General features: G+C 43.3%; 1 protein-coding gene across 3 annotated transcripts in view; it reads left to right on the top strand.

Annotated features, from left to right (window-relative positions):
- MECP2 (methyl-CpG binding protein 2) overlaps positions 1–18,604 on the top strand; it is a 68,255-nt gene that overhangs the window by 37,945 nt on the left and 11,706 nt on the right. Inside the window, exon 1 of one of the 3 annotated variants that reach the window (XM_053371001.1) lies at positions 14,932–15,245. The exons of the other annotated variants lie outside the window; for them this stretch is intronic. The gene's annotated coding sequence lies outside the window, so the exon portion shown is untranslated. Of the gene's footprint in view, positions 1–14,931; positions 15,246–18,604 lie in introns of those variants that run through there. 3 annotated transcript variants of the gene reach the window in all.

Genomic DNA, 18,604 nt, shown 5'->3' with positions numbered 1-18,604 from the left:
TTTTTTTGGATTACAACACATTTTTTTGGATTACAAGCAATTTTGGGGGGGGCGCCCCATTGGTGAAAGCACGCCTTGGGTTACAACCTGTTTTGGTTTACAACTGGACCTCCGGAATGGATTGTGGTTGTAAACCAAGGTACCAATGTATTCCAACACACAGCATAAAACTTCCAGATAAAAACCTGGCAGGCCAAAGGCCTATACTGTCTAAAATACTTCTACAAAAACAAACCCATACCAACACAAGAATTACAAAACAAACTAGGTGATACCCAAATACGCAGGCTAACACATCACCAACTACACAACCTCCTTAAACAATCCAGCAGTAAAATCATCAGCCACTAGGAGGCCCTTGACCACCTTCGAAAACCTCCTGACAGCAGAGGGACACGGCAAAGGGATGGTATCCACAATATGCAAAGTAGTGCTCCAAAATCCTACAAACCCTCTTGTCGCAATCAAAGAACAATGGGAGCAAGGCATAGGCTATGAAATTAACCCCACCCAATGGACTGGAATGTGGTCTAAACCTCCCTTTAAATCCATCTCAGACAAAAGAAGGGAACTCAGTCTGAAATTCACCTACGGATGGTACCTAACACCACAGAAACTGGCACTAATATGCCCAGGAACCTCACCAAAATGTTGAAGAGGCTGCACTTCCACAGGCACATATCTCCACATGTGGTGGGAATGCCCCAAAATCCAACCCTTCTGGACATCAGTCCTACAAGAGATATGCAAAATAACTAAACAGGTATTTGAATTCATCCCAGAACTGGCCGTACTGAGCATTTTCCAGTATAATGACCACTCACATTATAAAGAGCTTATAACCCACCTACTCTCAGCAGCCAGAAGCATCGTAGCCAGACACTGGAGAGACCTCTCAGGAGTAAACATGAACTAATAGTACCAAATGGCTCCCCTTTATCATATACACAGCACAACAAGACAACAGGAACCCACCGACAGCATACGAATCACTCTGCAAGCCCTCCCCCCACATCACAAATGCAAACAAACTCGTGGCAGACAACTATCCACACCCTGAGCTCCCCCAATCCCTCTCACTACCAAGAAATAAGTGAACAGAAGAACTTACCTAGTTGACACTGACACAAAACCCCACACGTATACTATATAAAAGAATAGAAGTTTCACCCCCTCCTCTCCTCCCTTCTTCTTCCCCAACCTTATACTGTACACAACACTAATGTTTAATCTCAAATGTAACTGATCTGTAGAAAAGACTTTACAACCTGAAAAAAGAGACATTGTACATACTTTTGTAAACCAGGAAAATCTTTAATAAAAACATTTTTTTAAAAGAAGTAAGCTTTGTTGTTGTTTATTACAGAGAAAACAAGACATGCAAACAGGAAGAGTTTGAGAAAAGTAAAATACTTTGAGCAGCGAGTCAGAAAACCCTAACTAGGGCAAATCCTTATTTGGAGTGTAATTAGACATGACAAAGGAAGCATTATATTGACAAATGCATGGTTCTAACAGGGTTGGGAAACTTGTTTTCCCTGAAATGTTGATGGGATAGTAGGGACACATGAAAGATGATTTCTTATACACTCTGCTGTCAATAAAGTTAAAACCATGTAGCATCTAGGTGAGGTAAGATTAAGGTAAAGGATCCTTGGATTGTTAAGTCCAGTCGAATTTGACTGTAGGGTGCAGTCATCTTTGCTTTCAGACCAAGGGAGCCAGTGTTTATCTGCAGACAGCTTTTCCGTGTCATGTGGCCAGCATGACTAAACCGTTTCAGACGCACAGAGGACTGTGACAAGTGCCAGAGAGCACGGAAATGCCATTTACCTTCCTTCTGCAGCGGTACCTGTTTATCTACTCGCGCTGGTATGCTTTTGAACTGCTAGGTTGGCAGGAGCTGGAAGAAAGCAACTGGAACCCACCCGTTACTTGGATTCAAACTTCCAACCTTACAGCTGGCAAGCATGAGAGACTCAGGTTTAGACCACAGCGCCACCCATGTCCTGATGTAACATCTAGGTTGTCCTTAGCCTGACAGTCTTGCTCTGCGAGGCACAAAGGAGTTAGGACAACCTTGTTTTAATTAGTTGAGAAGTTTTCATGTTGAGCAGACAAATTCTGAACCCTTGAAGAAAAAAGGTCTTTCCCTAGATTTTTACCCTTTATTGGAACATAAAATTTATTATGTGTATACACGTCCGCCTACAGTGTCTTGCATGGATTTTGACAGTGGAATGTACTCCCTCAGAAGGTGGTGGACTCTCCTTTATTGAAGGTTTTTAAGCAGAGGTTGGATGGCCATCTGCCATAAATGCTGTAGCCAAAGATTCCTTCATATAGGGGTTTGGACTAGATTATCCTTGGGGTACCTTCCATCTCTACAATTCTATTATTCTATGTGCAATTTAGCACTTAAAACCACATTGTTTGATTAATAAATGTACCCTAACCCACTGGATTTTATTCAATCAGTAATTACAGATGCAAACAGGAGTTAATACTTACCCAGGTATACCTAAAGCAGATAACAGAAACCATCAAAATGGTAGTAAACTCACAAAGATTATGTTTGGATTTAGAAATGGTATCTAGACATTGGCATTTCCAAAATGGACTAGCAGCAAAGTTAGGATATTACCCTGACTTCAGAAACCGAAATTCTTATTTTTTTTAATGGAGCATCATCGTAATAAACGATACTAGAATTATATTTGCCTAATAATTTTCTTACTGTGTTCATTTTAAATATTAATTAACTTTATAGAAGCTACTTTAAAGGACTAGGACAAGGCTAGCCACTATGGTGCCCTCCAGATGTTGCTGAACTACAGCTTCCATAATCATTCATTCACCCCCGATAGGGACCCAAGGTGGCTTACAGATAAAATACATGGGTTGGGGGAACAATAATTAAAGAACAATTAAACATTAATGGAATACAACTATATAAAATACATCACACCCTCACACCCCTGTTAGAAACATCCAGATAATTACCATAAAACAGCATGGCATTAGCTCTTTCATTAAAAGCACTCAGATCCCCAAAGCCTGTTGGAATAATTTCACCTGAACCTTAGAATGGAAGAACATTTTTTTTAGGGTGCTAGGAGCTTTTTGTCTGGAAATGCTCTTTGTCATGAGGACTAAATGCTTCTCTAGTACTTTCAGCATTATTGAGATATTTTACTTACAAAACCGTGTGGTGTCCCTAGATTCAATGAAGGAAGGCCTTTCAGTGCCAGGGACATAATTTATATGTTTGCAAGTTTATGCTGAGCATTTGTGTGCTCTTTTCCTTGATAACTTTATAGCTCTGGCTGGTTCACCAACTGCAGCCTTTGCTGAACTAGGATAGTCTGGCCAAAGTTTTGTATGCTTTGATAGCCTCCTGAAATGACTGCTGCTGTCCATTCTATGTAGGGCTGCCCTTGAAGAAGGTCCAGAAACTGCAGCTTGTGCAGAGTGCTGCTGCTGTTGGTGCTCATGGGTGGGGACTTAGGTGCACAGTCATAGAACACTGGTTTTGCGGGGTCTGCTCCAGCTGCCTGTACATAACCAGGCCCAATTTAAGGTGGTTATGTTGATATAAACATCCCTGAACGATTTGGGACCCTATGTATCTGAGAGAATTCCTCTACCAGCACCAATCTGTCTAGGTCAGTGTTTCCCAAAGTGGACAATACAGCCCCCTGAGGGGTGCTGGAATGATCCAAGGGGGCGGTAGTAGCCTTGGGTGGAATTGAGGGGGCATTGAATAAAAATAAGGGGGCAGTGGAAGCAGAAAGAAAGAAGAAAATAAAAGAAAATTTTGAAAATTGGTTCGTACATGTTTAATCTGTTGGTTAATGATGCTTTCCGCAAGGTCGGGTGCCGTTGCGGGACAGTGCCAGCACCTCCCCTGGATCTGCCAGTTGTGCTGGAGGTGAGGGGTTTTCCTGGGTTTCAACTAGGCTCAACTAGGCTCAGGAAATGGATCGCAGCTTGCTGACAAAATAGAGCCGGACATTAATTGATAGCACACTAGGTTCATTCTTTTCATTAGGATTATTGTTAATGTTATTCGTAATTTTAATTTTATTATTATCCTTTGTTATCTGAATTTTCTGTGTGTAATACGAATGTTACTGTGGTTGGTTTTAATTTTATAATGTTGAGCTTCAAGGTATCTTATTTACAACAACATATTTCTTTACTATGTTATAGGATATAGGTAGAAATATAGATAAATAAAAGAATGCAAATTGTCACTGCATCTTTCTGTTTGTTCACTTAAAGAAGGTAGATTTCGGGGGGGAGGTGCTGAGTATCCCCCCCCCCGAAAAGTGGGCAGTAGGCCAAATAGGATTGGGAATCTCAGGCCTAGGTCTTTATATTAGGAGAGGAGCCCTACTTACTGTATCCCATGACAAATGTTGCTCACTGTGTGGGGATGTGAAAGGATGAGATAATAATTATAATTATAGTTATAATACTTTTAATTTATATGCCGCCCATCTAACTGGGTTCCTCCAGCCACTCTAGGCAGCTTCCAACTAATTAAAACACAATACTACATCAAATTTTAAAAACTTCATTGAACTTCCGAAACGTTTGACTTCCAAAGCGCGGCTTCTGATTGCCTGCAGGAAGCTCCTGCAGCCAATCAGAAGCTGTGGAAGCCCCATCGGACGTTCGGCTTCTGAAAGAATGTTCAAAAACTCACTTCGGGAGCCGAGGTACGACTGTACAAACATGTGAATCAATTAAACAACGTCTGGGTCAGGGCCACATGCAATTCTGACTTCTGACTGTAGCTCCGGATGAATGTGGGGCAAACCTCTTTTACATTACTCTTTTACACTAAAGCAGTGGTTCTCCAAGGGTGTGGTACACCACACAGATGTGCCAGGAGAGAATGACAAGTGTGGTAGGAAAACTCAAGGACAATCAAAGAAACATTTAAGTATTTTAGTGAAGCCCCGTATAGTATAGTATCTGTCCATGTTTACATTTTCCCTGCTCCAGATTCTCTGTTCCACAGTTTATGGAATGGTGGACAGCAGGGGTGCCTACTTGTCCCCCACATTGAGGGGGCCCAGCATCACATGTTGTGTTCTCTGGCGGTGCAGGAGTTTAGGGAGCATGGAGGGGGATCTCCCTCCCTGCGTGTTCTGCCCAGCACGCGAGTGCTCACCTGACAGCAGCGGGGAATGGCAGCCCCCTCAATATTGGGGGGGGCTTGGCCCCCTGCCCACAAATATTGAGGGGGCTGAAGCCCCTTCCACCCCCTATAGTTGGCACCCCTGGTGGACAGGGAAAAGATCAACTGCCCTTTCTTGCTGCTGTTTCTCTGCTCCTTATCACACCATTGGATGAAGTTAATTATGTTTTTGCATATAACTTGTAGTGGTAAGTGCCAATAAACAGGGCTCTCTGCAGGGCTTTTATCATGGCCCGGAGAGATTGATTTTTTGCTTGTTATCTGCATTCCAACTTTACCCATCAAAGTAATGAACTTGCAAGTAGATCAGAGTGCTTTGGTTGTTGCTTTAATGTACAGGTGGCATTTCTGAGCTGTTTTCGTTTTCAGAATTCCTAAGGTTTTTGGTCTTAAGAGTTTAGATTTTCATTGAAAAGATCCTATATAAGAGCACAACACTCTTTATAGCTGCAGAAACCACCCCACTGAGGGTCAGACTTGATGCAACTTGAGGAGAAGGTGTTTTAACCCTGTCTCTGATTTATATCCACATCTTTTACCCACTACCATGCTGCTATTAGGTGCAACAGGAGGTGGATTTTAATGTGCACCTTATTCCGGAGTGCTATTTTGAGGCTGCTAATAAATTTAAATAAAGGATGGGGGGGGGAGATGTCCCTAATCCCAGATTTCCTGTGAAGCTTTTGTTTGACCCTTAGTTCCTCACTGGCAGTGTTGCATTGCAAGTCCTTGGACATCTGGAAAAGTCCTTGTCTTTCCCATACCCCAGTGCCATCTTGTGCTATAAATGTGAATTGCAGCCATTTAGAAATCTCTCTTTTACAGAACTAGATTCAGTCTGTCTAATGAGAAGGCTGGCTGGAATTTTTATTGATTTGCTATGGTTAACCTTCCTTGTAGTATATTTTGGGATATGTGTTCGTGACTGCATGCATGTAATTGTCCTCCTTTTTTAAAAAAATTAATCTGATATGGAACCATCCAAATGAACGGACATACATTGTTCAACTGCACCTGTAACCCAACCCCCAGAAGAGAGAAGCATGGCATGTTGTGGTCCAAGAAGGTAGTCCAAAAAAAGTGTCTTTATAAAGTCCTCTTACCCAGTTCCTTCAGAAAATTCTTGGCAGTGAATTATAATTGTGGTGGAATCCAAGTTGACAGCTTGATTTAAAGCTTTCCATATTACCCAGGTTAATAACTACTGTTTTTTACTTGTAAAATGGGAATGAAATGGATAGTAGGTTTCCAACTGTTGTCGCTATGATTTCAAAACTTATGGCTTGTATGTTAACCCTTACTTTCATGTAAATGGTTTCTAGGACTGTGCCTCTGTACCATAAATGTGCACAAAGACAACCAGTGGGCTGTATTCATCAGTTATTTGCTTGTTTGTTTGACAAATACCGCCCTTCATCATAAGATCTCAGGGTGGATCACAAGATAAATATGCAAGGTAAAAGCAGAAATAAATAGGTCAAACTAAAACAACAAAGCAATAACCCACCCACTCACAAACACGTTTAAAAGGCTGTGGAATATTAAACAGCCAAAGGCCTGGTTGAAGAGGAACGTTTTTGCCTGACACCTAAAGATATATAATGAAGGCGCCAGGTGAACCTCCCTGGGGAGAGCATTCCACAAATGGAGCCACTGCAGAAAAGGCTTGTTCTCGTGTTGCCATCCTTTGGACCTCACATGGAGGAGGAACACGAAGAAGGGTGTCAGATGATGAACGCAGACTCCGGGATGATTTATATAGGGAGAAGCAGTCCTTGAGGTATTACGATCCTGTACCATTTAAAGCTTTATAGGTCAAAAACAGCACTTTGAATTGGGACCAGAAACTAATTGGCAACCAATGCAGTCGGGCCAGGATATGTGTAATATGCTCAATTTGTCTTGTTCTGGTGAGGAACCTGGCCACCAAATTCTGCACCAGCTGAAGCTTCCAAACGATCTTTAGAGGCAGCCCTACATACAACACATTGCATTAATCCAGTCTAGACGTTACCAGAGCATAGACAACAGAAGTTAGACTATCCCTGTCCAGATAGGGGCGCAGTTGTGCCACCAGCTGAAGCTGATGGAAGGCACTCTGTGCCCCCTGAGGCCCTCAGAGCTTCAAGGAACAACAAAGGGTCCAGGAGTACCCCCAGGCTACATGCCTGCTCCTTCAGAGAGAGTGTAACCCCATCAAGAGCAGGCAATCTCCCGCCCATCTGATCCACTAACAGTGCCTCAGTCTTAGCTGGATTGAGCTTCAGTTTGTTGGCTCTCATCCAGTCCATTACTGAGGCAATTCAGTGATCCAGCACACTCACTGCCTCACCTGCAGATGTAAAGGAGAAGTAGAGCATAATGTCACCAGCATATTGCTGACAATGTACTCCAAACCTCTGGATGACTCCACTTAGCGTTTTCATGTAGATGTTAAATAGCATAGGGGATAAAATTGAGCCCTCAGCAACTCCACATTGAAGCACTCCTCAAGAATCAGCCTCTGGGAGTGACCATCCAAGTAGGAGCTGAACCACGGCAAAGCACTGCTACCTACCACTAACTCAGACAGCTTATCCAGAAGGATACCATGGGACCAAAAACTGCTGAGAGGTCAAGGAAAAATAACAAGGACATATTTCTCCTGTCTCTCTCCTGAATATGGTCATTGTGCAGAGTGACCAAAGGAGTATCTGTGCCAAAAGCAGGCCTTCCTGCTAGTTTTTATCAGCCAAGATGGGCGAGGGTCCAGGGTGCAAGTAATTGCCCTGACCGATCCAAGCCTCTTGTCTGCATCCTTGAGCCTCCAACTGAAATTCATCCAACACAATGGGACTACACTGTGCTCTGGACACCCCTTGAGATTCATCTGCTATCACAGCAGAGTCAAGTTCCTGGTGGATGCAAGCAATTTTATTCTCAAAATGCTTTGTAAACAAGTCACAGTGAGCTGCTGTCGTTTCTGCCACCTCCTTTGGGCCAAACTGTAACAGACCCTGCACTATCCAGATCAGCTCTGCTGAGCTGCATAATGAGGTTGCAATAGAGGCAGCAGAGTAAGGCTTCTTTTCAGCCTTTACTCACTGCCACTAGGTAGGCTTGATTATGCACCCTCACCAGTGTTCGATTGCATTCAACCAGACTTTTCCTCCATTTGCATTAGAGCGATATCCAAACTTGTTTCCTCGCCCTAAGCTCTGGAGTATACCAGGGAGCGTAACTGGGATTTGTGATGTTGCCTCTCCCCATGATTCTAACAGGAAGAAGAATGCACACAACAGCTCTGGCGTTTGGGGTCCATGCCTGCCCCAGTCCCCCCCCCTTTTTTTGCCTTTGCTGACATCAGAGGTTTCTATGGTGGGGAGGAGCCTTAAGCGGTCTGATCTACCTCTCTGAAGGGAGAGCTCTCTTTCTTTTATTATTTTTTTTATTCAAAGTTATAACAAAACATATTTTCCAAAAACATATCCTTATTCCCCCCATTTTTCCTCCCCCCACCCCCCACAGAACCCATCCCCCCACCCCACCCCCGACTTCCCTCAGTTCCAGTCTTTGGTTTCTCCAATAATGCTATTTTCTGCATGTTACAGAGTTCATAGAATCATAGAGTTGGAAGAGACTACAAGGGCCATAGATCCTCCAACTGTTTAGCTAATTATTATCAGTAAAAAATTGTGGATGTTTATTCAAAACCTGCCAAGGAGTCCAGTTCACTTTGTTGCGTCTTCAAATACTTTGTGAAAGGTTCCCATTCATCCTTAAAGTCACAGTTATCCTTGTCCCATAGCTTATGTGTCAATTTTGCCAGTTCTGCATAATCCATCAATTTTTCTTGCCATGATTCTTTAGTTGGGATTTCTTCAGTCTTCCATCCTTTCCAAAACTTGTAGGTCCTTTTAGTCCGTTCTTATTTTTAATCCCATGACCATAGTCTTGTTTTCCAAGTCATAAATCCAAAGGCAATTAAAGTTCCAATTTGCAAGCAGCTGAGGCTTTGATTTACCACTCTTATTTGGAGAGCTCTCCAATTTCTTTTTGGGGTACTTTAGGATACCTGGGAAGCTGTTCCAGGCTCTTTCCCACTTTTACTTTGGAGGTTGCCTCCAAATGTGCAAGAGTTCCCTGCAGGCTTCCTGTCTTCCCCCTTTCTTTAGCTCCTCCAAATTTTTATAAAATTTGCTTAAACCTCCAGCTGTGTAGATTTCCACTTATATCTCATTGGGTAACTGGATACAGTTAAAGTTGCAAGCCATTAGAATGTGACAATTCAGTCAGATTTAGCTGTAGCAATTCTCCATAGCAGTAAACAAAGTCGAGTCCCATTCACAAAAAGAATCCCTTGCAGAGCCTGTCCGCAAAGATTGGAGACTGACTTCCTCTTTTATCTCCGTCTCGCCAACTTGAAGTTTTATGGTCTAATTACGCCTTTAAATTGTTTTATTGGCATTTACCTCTGATTAGGAAGGTCTGCTGCTTCTTGGGTGTCAGAATGTAGCTTTGGCAGGGGCCGCGATGGTGCCTTGAAGCATCCTCAAGCCTCTCCCCCTTTCCTCCCGTGTGCTAAACAGGCACTGGGGGGGGCGGGGGGGGCGAGAAATTTCACTCTGCAGGAACCCTTGGGTTCCCACACTCCTGTGGGAGTTTTTTGGGGGTGCGCTGAGCTCTGGCGCTGCCCTCAAAAGCCTTTCTGCCAGCTCCGTGTCGCAGCCGACACTTAGCACACCGACATTCCTTTCCGCAGCAGCCGGAAGTCCGGGAGAGCGCTCTTTCCACCTTGTGAGAGAGATCCAAAACACCCTTTGGCCCTAGGGACTCTTTAAGATTTTTGCTGAAGAGAGTTTCTAGCTCAGTGGATTAATAGGGAAGAGACAAGTTGCAAGATATTCTCTCTCTCTCTCTCTCTCTCTCTCTCTCTCTCTCTCTCTGAAAGTTCAAAAACTTGAGCAAATTTAATTTATCATTTAAGGACAGTTAAGAACAGTTTTCCTTAGCTGGTTTTGCTTGTTTGCTTAAAAATGTAAGCCTTATAAAGCATTACTCACATGTAGGGAATCAGTGGCATAGCATGGGGGGTGCAGGGGGGCGGGCGCACCGGGCGCAACATCTGGGGGTTAGGGTTAGGGGGCGCAAATCCACGGGTTAGGGGGCGCAAATTACTTGCCTTGCCCTGGGTGCTGACAACCCACGCTACGCCACTGTAGGGAATGTCCCATGTTGTTGATGGAGTGGGGCTGTGCTTTTAGCCCCACAGGAAGGTTGTCGTCTTGGAAGTACTGTGTGTTACATGTAAATTGGCGAGAAATTGGTGACCCAGCATATGAAAAGCAAACCTGGCACTGAGGATGGTAAAGGCATATACATAATATTACGAATTGCATGTAGCAAAGGTAAACCCTACCCACCAACAGCATCCGACTCCTTAAAGATTATCCACAAGGGAATGCAGCCCATGGTAGAAAAAAGGTTCCTCACTCCTGATATAGAGGCTAGAATAAGAATGTGTTTTAAGAAATTAGTGTTTTCTATAATCCCCTGCCCCCCTGCCAAAGTGACTATGGCACAAACCATCTGCTTCAGGGTTCCTGTCACTATTGTATGTCCATCTAGATACAGTGTTTTTTTTGGGGGGGGGGTAATCATAAAAAATGTTTCATTGTATTTCTGTTGCTAGCTTCATGTGTGCCAGTTATTCTGGGCCAGTGAGGGTAGTCACTTAAGATGTAAAGTGGGCAACCTATGGCCCATAGACTGAAGAATTTGTCGATAACAGCTTTTATTTAGAACAATACTGTAGCAGCAAAAAGCACCCTGTTTGCAACCTTTTTAGTTCCAGAGAGTAGTTTAGAAGTTAAACAATACAATTTTAAAGAAGCCAACATTTAAGTTCTGACTGTTGAGGGTTTACATCTTTCCTTTAAAAAATGATTCAAACATTTCAGCTAGCACAGAAACATTACTAAACCTGGGGATTCCCGTTTATTGAAAAAATACACTAGGTTTCACTGTGCCATGCAGTGGCTGCTTCTTTAGCGGGGGAAGTTGGTTGTTGGATAGTTCCCCCACCCACAGTGGTTCTTGGTTTTTTGTAGCACTAGTTTGTCTTTCCTGGTGCTTGCACCTGCCTGCATTTTTCAGTGCTTCCAAATTCAAATATGACACTTTCAATTTTTAAGTTGACCAGCGCTGTGGCAGTATGCAATTGTAGCTCCAGTGAGACTGTTTGTATTTTTCCTTGTGCAGAATGATTGTCCAACTATTGAATAACCTTCAGAGGTGACATTTTCCCCAGTAAATTAAAAAATAAAAACCAGGAATCCTTGGTGAAAGTAGTCTTTCCCAAATTTACCGAGTAGTATTTGGATCAGACCCATCTAATCTAATACTCTGTCCTCACAGTCGCTAACCCAATGCCTCTGCTCCCCAGCAACTAGAATTCAGGGGCATCCTGCCTGCAGCGCTGGAGGTAGTCTGCAGCCACATCAGATGCCATAATTTATCACCACAGCAGGGTCTTTTTCTGCAGGCTGGTAAGGCAGCTTATCAGTATTACCCTACATACTACTGAAGTAAGCTGAGGCTGAGCGAGTGGTTTACCTAACTCACTCAGTGAGTTTATGGCTGGGATGAGTGTTGACTTCCTGGCTCATGCACAACTGTTTACCTATCTATCCTTCTCCCATTAAAACCCACATTCAGCTGAAATGTGTATCACCCTGTTTGTTTCTAATCCCTTGAGCCCTGACCACAAAAAGTTTACTCCTTTCCTGATGTTGATCCTAAAGGCTGTTCCTCAAACAGCATTCAGTGCTCTCTACAACAGAGACTGGGCTGACACACCTTTCAGCTCAGCTGGTAGCATGAATGGGGAGTTCCCAGAGACTGAAGACAGCAGCTATTTTGGAGGGGAGGGAAACCCCTCTTACATCAGAAGGCAAGAATCTCTATAAATAGCAAGAAGGAGGCAGATTGAGGTGCTGGGAATGTGGATCTGAGACTTTCAAAGAGCAAAACATTTAACCCTTGTATTGGCTTGCTACTTAGAGCATTTCATTCTACTGTGCTCTAGTGCTGCGTCTTATACAACTGGCTCTGGAATCCCTGCCTGGCACAGATTACAAGTGACCTAGCTAATGCCAGCTGGACCAGCGTCTCCCTTTCTGAACATCCCTTCCTGCCCCAGCTGCTGCCAGAGTGACCCTAAAAAATCTGTGAGGCCAAGGCTTCCAGCATCACCAATAATAATAATATAATAATAATTTTTTATTTATACCCCGCCCTTCCCAGTTTAAAAACCACGCTCAGGGTGGCTAATAGCAAATATAAAACACTGATTAAAATGCGACTTAAAAACAGCATAAAATGCAGCATCAATATCAATAAAATTCTAAAATTCAGGGGTCATTGGGGGGGGGACCCCAGTCAGTAGACTGGGCTTAGCCCAGGGCTAAGTGGCCAAGTTGGTCCTACTGGGGCCAGCAAGGAGACCAGGGAAGAATTTCAATGTGGGGTCCCAAAAGGGTTTCTTCATAGAAGAGGAAAGGGGAAAGGGAATAGAGGATCAGGCTAATTCAAATTGAAGGCCAGGTGGAATTATTTATCTTTCCATTGGAATGAAATAAAAATAAATAAATAGGGATGGAGGTCAGATTGCATTTTAATGTGAACCTTCCACATTTGAACTTCCTGAACCAGTACAGGAACTGAAAGACAGCTCTTCTTAAAAATACATACTTCTCCCAATTTTGCGATGCAGATCTGCAGCTGAAGAATATGTACAAAAATACATATACAGGCAACAATCAATTTAGTTGTGTCCAAATGATGCGTGATTGCACACACACACTGCTCCAAACCCAGAAGTAGCCCCCAAACGTCATAAAGACGCCATGAAAAGGGGTGTAGTGGGCTTACACACACTCTGGTCCAGCACTGAACCCCCCGCACAAAATGAGGATTGCCTTTAGTAGTGAAGATAATGTACAAAAAGCATTCTTTTAGGGAGAGTTGCCTGCAAAAATACGTATACCAGGCAAAATTGTGTTTCAAAATGCATATTGTTACAAAAGTTGGGTGCACCTCCCCATGCTGTGCCAAGTGGTAGCAAGATGGTTTATTCACCTATTTAAACCTTCAATCTGCATGGAGGAGTCCAGATCATACAGCATGGTCATTTCAAGAGGGGCCTGTCCCCCACAGCAGTGCAGTCCTGGAGTCAAAGGCATCTTTCTCAGCCAGCCTTCAGCCAGCCTATCCAAGATGGATCCCAGTCTTTCTTCTCCCCTTCTTCCCAGCACACCTTGTTATAAACACTCTTTTCCTGTCACTTCCCACCTAGTTAACCTGGCATCCTTCTGTCCAAGGTTTTTTCTAGGCCAGCCAGGCTGGTTTGCATAAGCCAGCCCAAGGATTCCTTATCTGGCACAATTCTGTTGCTTGTACTTTAATCTATATCCCAATTAATCAAAATCCTACCATTTATTAATTTATAGAATTTAGGGAGGTCCCTCCCAAATCTATAACAATATATTACGAGAAATGTGCATGAATTGCATGCAACTTTTCATGTGAACTTCCTCCCTCCCTCCCTTTCTTTGCAAACTTATGAAGAAATGGGGCAAACCGAACTTAAAATTGGGAAAAGAGGAAACAGTGAGAAATGGAAGTGATAGATTTTCCTATCCCAACAGTGAGTTGTGTTATAACTGTTACGCTTGCTTGCATCAGAGGTAGTTTCAGAGAGCGTCAGAGCTTGCTTCAAAGAGAGAAATTATGGGGAAATCATGGAAAGTTGACTTAGTCGCTACATCCACATAAAGTTCAATAGTTCAGAGTCTCTCTCACACACATACAGGTTTAATTCACTCAATCACAAATGTTCCATAGTTATTTTACTTCTTTGGGGGGAAACAGTTTGGAAAACATTACTGAGGAAAACTCCCTCAGTGCTCGCTGATGTAGAGTGACCGTATACCCTGCTAGAATTACAGCTGTTCTGTAATTATTTATAAAGTTATTGCCACTTTATAAATTATATACCATGCTCCTTTTTATTTTTGTCTTAATAAGTTTGTATTAATTCTGTACAGGAGTTTGAGCTATTACAATATCTCAGCTGTTGCGTATTCTTTGTTATCAATCAATATTTTATGTTGTATTTATTAAACTGGTATTAAAAATGACCCGGGTATCCTAGATATTGCCAGAGGTTATAATACATATTACCAGAGTGTAACGGAGAGGCTCCGTCACATGGGTGCAGCTACTCAGGACTTCCTGTGGTGTGAGCAAAATGTTATAAAGCCCTCCAGAGTCCTCCAGATGTTGCTGGATTCGAACTCCATTCATGGCCCCTGGACATGCTAGCTGGGCTGATAGGCACTGGAATTCAACAACATCTGAAAGACATCATATTGGCCACACCTGATCTAGAGTATGGGCTGATACGCTCCTGGTAAAAGCAATCATTTGACCAGGACACTTGAGGAGAGGATACATTTTATAGAAAAATATGTATCTGTGTGTGTCTGTGTATTTTTGATACTATTCTTCAATACTATTCTCAAATGATAATATCACACTCTGGCAATACCATGCAGATCTCTGCAGGGAAAGAAGCAATACAACTCAGGGGAGGAATAAACTTCTTGTGTAATTTTTTTTCCCCTGAGGATGTTGGTGGGCATTATTGTCCATCTGGTGACACTCTGGAATGCAATCCTACATTAGAACAAACATACGGTAGTTTAAGCATGAAGTATTTGTTTCCAGTGAAAAATATGTTAACTCCCATCTTCTCCCTAGTACAGACAGTGACTGGTTTAGGAATGTTGGCGATAATATTAATATTGGCTTTAATTTCATATTCATGACCTTCTGTTAATGTCTTGGGGTGACTTTTACAATAACAAAATCTTTCTATGTATATTAGGGTTTCTTCATGCAACCATCTTGTCTGCTTTGTGTAGGGTGCCATATTTCAAAAAGTGAAAATCTGGACACAAAAGTTGTTGAGCTTGTTTTGTTTTGGCAGAAAAAAGTAAGTTTTTGAGCTATTTTGGGGGGAATTCACCCAAAAAAACCAACACTTCCAAGATGGGCTGCCATATGCCCGGATTTTGCCAGACATTCTAACTGATTTCTGAAAATTCTGCCTGGATGCTCTTTTTGGCAGACACATCCCAGGTAGATCCAGGAAGTTCTGGACGTATGGCAGCTCTAGCTTTGTGGGATGCATGTAAAGCATGACCTTACATTCCTTTTTTTAAAAAAAATTTAATTGATTTTCCAATAAAAACAGCCAATCAACATAGCAGCATCATAATCTAATTAAAAACAATAAACTAAAATTTTAAAAATGACCAAAGACCTTACATTCTTTATACTCCAGTGGCCATGTGTCCACAACCCACAGTCTATTATAGGTCCTATTAAAACATCTGCCAAAAGCATTAACATATTAATTAAATGTTTATAAATGAAGTTAACGGAGTTAAAGTGTTGACAGTAGTGAACACTGGAGTCTCTAATGAACACAACTGATACTTAAAATTAAGTGTCCCTCACCCTTGACTGATTCTCAAGTCTGTAGGCAGTGTTGTGCAATTTGTGTGTAGGCAAAACTGAGAAGCTTTGTGTATGTGTGTCAGAGAGAGACCAAGAGTGGCACAGAGAAATGGACCAAAGAAACGCATGCTGTGCATTCTCATGACAGCTTCAAGGAGCTGAGTAGCATCTCAGAGTCTGGGCTCAAAGAGTCTCATAGTACTTGAGGTTTTGATGCTGAGTCTCTTAAGACTGCTCTAGTATTATTTCTCCTGCCTCATCAAAGTCAGCCCTCTGACCGATGAGCACTTGCCATTCTGCCCCACTAAGGAAGTGAAAGCTTTATTGCTCTGGTAGGTGCTGGAACTGAACTCGGGCAGGAAATACAACTGGGTTAAAGGTTAATGTCAAACCTTTCTGCTTTGCCATACGTCTAAACTAGTTTCAAGCCACCTTACATGTTTGCTGAAATGGTGTGGAGGAGGGGCATGGTTTAAACCAGGGGTAGTCAACCTTTTTATACCTACCGCTCACTAATGCATCTTTCTTGATGGTAAAATTTCCTTACCGCCCACCAGTGCTCGATGGAAGGAGGATTCAGCTTGTGCCGTAGAACCCCCTACTGCCCACCTAGAATCCTGAAACGCCCACTAGTGGGCGGTAGGGACCAGGTTGACAACCCCTGGTTTAAACAGAACAGGTTAGGCTTGATAGTGCTGAGATACCACCATGAGTTTCTCTTAGTGTAGCCATTTTTTAGCACAGGACGTCTTAGAAATTTTGGTGAATCAGTTAGGATGACTCTGCTCTTCTCCACATTGAGGTTTGGAGCTCTCAACCACATTGACAAGCGCCTCTTCCATAAGCAGAACTTTAGAAACAAGTAAAATGAAAGTTTTTGGTGTACTTTCCCCAAGTCCAGAGTATACAACCATCAACATTAGCTTGTGAATTTATTTTTAGAACACAAAGATTAATACCATCTTGGGTATTAATTTAGCAAGATTTAGCAAGAAATTCCACAGAATTTTTAAACTAATGAAGCCAACTGTCAATGTATTTTTATTTAGGAAAGTTTTATTTAGGAAAATGGGGCAGGGGATAAAGGAAACAAATCACATAGACTTCTAAATAAAACAAGGAAGTCAGTTAAGATTAGCTAGTTGCATCTTACCTACTTAGGCTTCAGAGCTTAATTCCTTTCAGAAAAAAATGGTCTGAGAGAGGGTTAGTCCCTTTGGTTAACCCAAGCATTTAACTGATCTGCGTAGTTCCCAAGGAGATAAAAGGCTTTGGGGTGATTCACACCAGTAAAAGCCAAGCTACTTCCTTAGAATGTGGTGTGGACCAATGATAGAAGGAACTTTATTGTTGATATCAGGGAACAAAGGAGCCCATGAGAAAGTTACTTGGAGATTGTTCCACCATTCTAACAGATTTGCATTTCGAACATAAAAGAGCTAGCCAGGGGTCAGCAAACTTTTTCAGCAGGGGGGCCCTTGTGGGGGGCTGGGCTATATTTTGAAAAAAATAAATGAACAAATTCCTATACTCCACAAATAACCCAGAGATGCATTTTAAATAAAAGGACCCATTCTACTCATGTAAAAACATACTGATTCCTGGACCGTCTGTGGGCCGGATTTAGAAGGCGATCGGGCCGGATTCAGTTCCCGGGCCTTAGTTTGCCTACCCATGAGCTAGCCAGACCACTCCAACTATTGGAAAAAAGGATTAAACTGGAAAAGTTGATGGAAAATAAAACTGAAGAATTCCTTCCATGCTGGGGTCAGTAGGGGTCTAGATTCCCAGATGAGTAGGCTCTGGTCTAAATCAGAATATCAGAGGGCTTGGTACAGGGCATTCATACATCAGTACAGAAAGATACTGACTGTGGATCGGGGCCCCTGCATCCCCTGCCTTGCAATCTGTGGACAAGAGCTGCTGCTTTTATGCATCTATTAACTTAGCCTAGCCCACCTCACAGGGCTGTGCAAATATAAAGGGTGGTGGGAACACATGTAATCTTGAGCTCCTGGGTGGAAAAAGAAGATACGAATACAGTGGTGCCTCGCAAGACGAAATTAATTCGTTCCGCAAGTTTTTTCTTCTAGCGAGTTTTTCGTCTTGCGAAGCACGGTTTCCCATAGGAATGCATTGAAAATCAATCAATGCGTTCCTATGGAAACCGCCTTCAGACCAGGTCCGGGGACAGTCTGTCCCCCGACCTCTTCTGAAGGCTGGGGGGGGGGACAAGGGCTTTTCTTCCCACCGCCAGCCTTCAGAAGGCTGTTCTGAAGGCTGGCGGTGGGAAGAAAAGCCCTTCTCCCCACCTCCCGCCCCGCAAGCTCCAGGGACAGGAGGGCTTTGCTGCTGACCCCCAGCATTTTAAAAGCCCCCGGACAGCAGAGATTCTCTGCTGTCCTGGGGCGATTTTAAAATGCTGGCGGGCGGCAGCGAAGCTTTCGCTGCCGACCGCCAGCATTTTAAAAGCCCCCGGGACAGCGGAGGTCTTCTGAAGGCAGGCGGTGGGCGAAAGTCTTTGCTCCCCCCCCGCCTGCCTTCAAAAGCCATCCAGGATAGCGGAGAAACGCGCTGTGCTTCTCCGCTATCCCGGGAAGGCAGGCGGGGGGGGGAGCAAAGACTTTTGCCCCCCGCCGGCCTTCAGAAGAGGTCCAGGACCTCTTCTGAAGGCCGGCGGTGGGCAAAAGTCTTTGCTCCCGACGGCCAGCATTTTAAAAGCGGTCCGGGATAGCGGGAAAGCGCAGCGCATTTAAAAGAGGTCCCTGGAGATTTCCCTATGCGCTTTCTTCTTGCGAAGCAAGCCCATAGGGAAATTCGTCTTGCGGAACG

The sequence above is a fragment of the Podarcis raffonei genome, chromosome 17 (assembly GCF_027172205.1).
Source record: "Podarcis raffonei isolate rPodRaf1 chromosome 17, rPodRaf1.pri, whole genome shotgun sequence".
Lineage (NCBI taxonomy): Eukaryota > Metazoa > Chordata > Lepidosauria > Squamata > Lacertidae > Podarcis > Podarcis raffonei.
This window is presented reverse-complemented; position numbering and strand designations above follow the sequence as displayed.